Raw genomic sequence first — 6,000 nt, forward strand, 5'->3', positions numbered from 1 at the left:
ATGTGCCCAGTTGATCTCAAAGTATAAAAATTTCCCCTCCCCAAAATCAGTTTCAGAACATCATTTGCTGTTATTTCTGGAAAATTGTAACACTCTGCTTTTTTTTACCCCCTTTTTTTTGTGCGTGTCTGGTGTGTCACAAAGCATCCCATTATGTCCTGACAGCATTAATCGACTCCTGATATGGCACTGATGTTCCATGTTCAACCAGCAGTAAAAGAAGAACATGAACACAAGAGTATAATCACTGAATCATTGATGCTGTGGTGATGGGCCTTGGTGGACTGCGCGGGATGGGGTGTGCGCTAGCGCGAGGGTCGCAATGTAAAATGCAATCTTCATTTTGGCTCACTCCTCAGTAGGTCAGCGTGTTTCCTGTCACGGGCAGATGGAAAGTAGCCCTCCAAACTCTGACATGGAAAAAGCTCTCAGCGCAGCAATTCAGCCAGCAGCTGCTCCAAGGGAGACAGCAAGGGGGGGCAACGAAAACGGGACACTGGTGAGAATAAGGATTATGAGACGTGCGGATATATCCTCTCACCTTTTGGACACAAAATTAGGTACAGCAGAGCAATCTAATGAACCCCAATGGAAAATCTGTACGCAAATTGGTGTTGACAAAGACTGATATAACATGCATCAAGAGAAATTTATGGATGATAATACGGAATGATGCAGGCTACGGGGATGTGCATACAAATTTATTATAATGATGGAGATGGAAAAGGAAGTGCAAAAGATGTTCATGGCACAAAACAGCTTGTCAACTCATTCACTCCCAAAGACGTTTTTAAACGTCTTTTCAGACTTGGTTCAGAATCGGCTGGTACTGAATGAGTTTCAAGAGACGGAATCCCTTGCGTTCTTTATTTGCCACCAGTCATAGAGGAAGAGTATGGCATGGCAGCGTAGCATAAACGATAGCTAAGAGGAGTATTAGCACCCGTATGGATCTGCAAATTTTCACACATTTTAGCCGATCACATCACATTGCAGCAATGAACCACCGTCGTGTAAGATTGACGATGTTTAGCACGCTTACAATGTACAAATTCAGCCATCACAATTTTCATCTTGTGCATTCAGATTTTTGGTTGTGTGAAACAAGCATTTCTTTGTCTACGGATTTTGCCCGGTTGTTGGTTATAACTGGAGGGAATAGTAAACCACTCTTGTATAACTTGTAGGTATGATTATATTTAGCCATTGACTCTGCGGAAAATGTTTTTTGGACAACCCTGGCGCCACGCAGTCCAACAAGACTGTCCAATACCATTAAGCTGCATTTCAATAGAGCATCTGTTTTTAACGAGAAGTATAACATCTTCAAACAAGATTGACTTTTAATCAGCTTGACATTCCAAAAGGAGTCGAATTTAGTGGAACTGTTGCCAAATGTGCAAAAGGAACCGAGCACGGCCAACAGGACTGCTCTTGTTGACCATGAAATTTGATTTTACAGAATTCTGAGCTCGCGTTGTCATAACAGTGACATAAACTGGAGTGGTTAGAAGAAGAGACAGTGCAGGAGAGCGCATGTGACACAAACTGAAACCTCATCTCATGCGAGAAACCACTCAGCACCAGCGTTTTCTTCAAAAGAATTCTGTAAGAATCACATGAAGCAATCGAGTGCGATACTAGTCTCTAGATGACTAGATGAAGTCTCTTGAGCCCATCATACTGTGGACAGTATTACAAAGCACAACTGGATGAAAATGTGTAAAAGGCATGCCATTCATTTGGATCAAAGGATTATCTTGATGGAATCGGGAAAAGACCAAAAGACAAGAGCAACACGCAGCATTTTCGAATTGACGATGAGAGACAAAACGCCAACGACGTCTTCACTTCATCTGTCATTCGCAGGTGAACTAGCCGTGTGTACTCTGAAAGCTAAGGTTGCTCTAGCTAGGTTAGCTTAACACTAGCTAACCATTCGCCGATCAAATACAGTATGAATTTAACCGATTGAACTCTACGGTGAGCATCCACAATATTTTTGGGGGGCAGGGGGGGGGGGCTTTCTGTTGCCATGGGGACTTTCCTCCTCTGGGCCTATAAGACGGACCGGAAAGATAAAACCCAAAACACATTACGCACACATATGCTGTATATCGAGTTTTTTATATATATAGTAAACCAGGCAGACAGTCGGATTCATCTCTGAAGACGAAGGATGAGTCACCTTCTATTCCAGTTCTAACTGTGACCCGGCCAGGGCACGTAAACAAGGCAGAAGGGGAATTAAGAACCTAAATACAGGACCAACTAATGCAATATACGGACAGACACACAGCTGTATTTTTCACCACCTGTAAATTAGGTCTCCTCTCCTCAACCACTTGCACATGTCCGCGGCTCCTCCTCTAACTTGCATTCTGTTGGGGTGATGCAGAACGGTGGCGGGTCGTGTGGGCAAATGGTCCCCCGACAGCCAAAGCGTGCGATGGGTTTAACTTGTAGAGACGTGCTCAGCTGTGCATGTGAGCTCAGCTGTGTCATTGGGTGATGCGCAACGATGGAGTAGGCTGCAATCTGCTGTGGAGCGTGCGAGGACATGTGTCTGGAAGTGTTTGCGTGTGTGAGTGTGGGTGTGTGTGTAGGTGTGGGTGTGTGTTTGGGGGAAAAAGGGGTGGCGAGCTAATTTAGCACCTAGCACGTCCTGCTTCGGCCATCAACTGCTAGGGTCAGCTGTCCCTGTGGCACAGCCAGTAGTGCCACACATCTCTCTCTCGCTCTCTCTCTCATCTGTGTGTGCGTGTTTTTACACTCGCTGACCCGTGCGAGTTTATATTTGTGTGGGCATAACTGCAGTGCGTGCTTTCGAAAGGTGAAAATAGGGGGAGAATAGTAGCAGGGGTTGAGCGAGATGAAATGGACTCCACTTGCCTTCCTTGCCTTGACGTTGGACAAACCAGATTAGGAATGCTTGAAAACATCCAAATGCTATTCAGGCCTTCTTTGCTGGCCCAAACTATCAGAAGCACCGACCTACATTTACAGCCTAAATTCTAATGAGATGTTCCATGAAACCGAATTAATTTAGTCCCAAAAGTCAATTCTCTTCATTTTGTAGCATTACTCTTAGCTGCACTGCTTACAGTGCTACATGTATGTAGACAGTAGAATTGCGTCCAGTCAGATTTCACCCTTTGTGTGCTGCCTTGTCAATATAATATGCCCTGGGCCTTCAGTATCATTAGTTCTGGCTGATGTAAAGTGTGGGGGAGGGGGGTTGTCAGTCCCTGATGTGACCACCCTTGAAAAAAGTGGGATTCAGGAGAACACCTTTCCAAAGAGACAAACGGCATCAAATGTCAGCGTTTGCCCAGTCGACTGGGTTACGACGATGAACTACGGTCAAGTGGAGACCCTGATGAAGATGGAGGATCGGGTGGTCCTGGGCTGGGGTGCATAGTTGAAAGCGGGAAGTTCCAGCAGTCAACATTCCAACTGCAGCAACCTGTGGTAACCGTGGCATTGTGCTGTGTGATAAAAAGCGTATTTTGGAGTGGCTTTGTATTGTTAGCAGCCTAAGGCACACCTGTGCAAAAACCGCACGGAAGAAAAAAATATCTGTTGAGTCGATCCTTTTTTTTTTTTTAACGAGAATGACAAATTCTCTCAAAATGATTTCCCAAGGGGGGTAAAAAAAAATCAAACCTGAACTTGCAAGTCAACCTATGTCACGGAAAGGATGATGTTCGCGGTTTGTTATTTTGAGTCACCTGCAAAAACAGTGACCTCAAGCTCATTCCCGCTATGATACCTTGTCATTTGTTTGTCACCAACTGTCGCAGAGGTGGAGATTCAAGCACAAGTCAGTATGCCAAAAGGCGACAGGTGCGCTTTGAAGCATATGGTCAGAAAGGTGGCGGAGTTGATACTTAATAGGATTGATGTAATCTTCTTTGACATGATAAAGCAAGACCTGCGTCGAGAGAAATGCCCAGAATTTTTTGACATAACAAAACAAAATCGCGTGTGAAAGGAGTGACGTGAACTATGGATTCCTTTCCATTTAGGTTTTAGCGAGGCTTCTTACTGCAACTTAACAGTGTTGCCAGATGTTTTGGCTTTTAACTGTGTGTATTTTTAGATAATACATAGTTGACTTTGTCCTGCGCAGTCTGATGGATGGTTCGGGAATACATTTCAGTGTAACGACAGCATTTAGACAATATTTATGGATCTAACTTTATGTATGTGAGAACAGTTAAGACGGACTACTTTTCAAGCATAGAACTTGCTTGGCTTTGTTTCGTGCGATAAATAACAGTAGTACTGGACCGTAATTGTCAAACAAGAAATGACATTGAAATACAGCCACAACATTTGGTACACTTGCATCATGTAGCCATCCAACCATTTTCGATTGTCCTCTTATGATTCAAGGGTGAACTCCAACCTGTCCCAGCTGACTTTTGGCGAGAGGTGGGGTCTGCCCTGATCTGGTCAGCAGCCAATCGCAAGGCATATATAAATAAACATGCCACCTCCCACGGTCACACATCTCAGAATAAAGGGCAGATACAATAAAAACATCTTTTTTTTTTGTCATTGATGTTAAAACTGTCAGTATGACCAGACAGTCGTGGGAGTAAAATAGATTGTTTGGAGGTGGGGGGGGTAAATCTGCCCTCCCTGGCCCAATCTTGTACATCTACAAAACAAGCAATCACAGACAAAACAAAAGTGAACATATGAGCTGTGATTCAAAGGTGGAGGGGCCACATGCATCTGAGAGTGTTGAGCTCTGACGCAGAATTAGCAAGATTTCAGTGTGTGTGTGTGTGTGTGGAGGGGGGGGGGGTAATCACTTTCAATTTAATCTTTATGATTTTTAATTGATTGTGTCAACTTTAAACCAATTAACTGTTAGTGTGATTCCGTTACACATGAATGTGAATAAGTCTGGCGATTAGCGTAGCGGCCATGGCTAGCATCGGCTTTTTTACATCACACGTCTCATACACATCAGTGATGGGCGTGGCTTCGGTCAGAGACTCTTAACCGCGCCCTCGAAATTGGACTTGGAGTTCATGTTTCTTGACTTGTCAGCTGGGCGATCCTCCTTATCAATCAAATGTGGTCAAGCATTATAGAAAAGGGGTTAGCGTCTTCATAACTTTGTGATATATCGCTTGTGCTAGTTTATCGATTGAAATGGCGCCAGAGTGGAATCTATCACTATTCTTCGGAAAACTCACTGATGCATGAACTACCGACATGATCTGAGATAATGATGTCTGGATGATGAAGCAAGCTGTCTAAATCCCGCTTCCAACAAGTATCTACAACACTGACTTAGCTGCGATGGAGCTAACGTTGCTCAACTGGTTGTTTCGTGGATGACAAACTGTTTCCTCCCCTGGGCCTGCGCCAGCCTGCATGTAAACACAGAGGACTCAACCGTTCCGGGATCTGGTGCGTAACCTGAGCAGTCCGTCGCTCATAGGTAGATTCCAACAACTTGAATGCCTGCGGATGAATATCAGACTGGCGTTCATAAAACCTGTTTGACAAGTCACAGCTCGGCCATTACAGCTATGTAATGCTGATAAGCGTTGTCAACAACTAGTCATCAGCTTTCTGACAACACATCTTGAATTCTACATGTATGGTTCTGCACCTGTAGTTGCAAGTAACAAAGTACAGACTCTTCGTTTCCGTTCTGAAGTATAATTTCAAGAGATATTCTGTTCTTTCTATTCCTGACTTTGTCAAAATATTTATATTTATATTTTTCCGTCCACCGTGGATGTTCCATGACAGGCGTCAGAAAAAAAAGCCCAACTCCAAACTTGAGCTGATCAAAAAAAAAGCCCAACTCCAAACTTGAGCTGATCAAACAACACGTCCACAAAAGATTCCGTCAGTGTTTGCTTCCTTCAGTGCAAGGTAACAGGTGACAGTTGTTGTCTTGTGGTTGCTTCACCATGACGGCGCTTCTGTTCACACTGCCCAGAGCATCTGACAGTTCCTTGTCAAGAAGAA

The sequence above is a fragment of the Hippocampus zosterae genome, chromosome 9, assembly GCF_025434085.1.
Source record: "Hippocampus zosterae strain Florida chromosome 9, ASM2543408v3, whole genome shotgun sequence".
Lineage (NCBI taxonomy): Eukaryota > Metazoa > Chordata > Actinopteri > Syngnathiformes > Syngnathidae > Hippocampus > Hippocampus zosterae.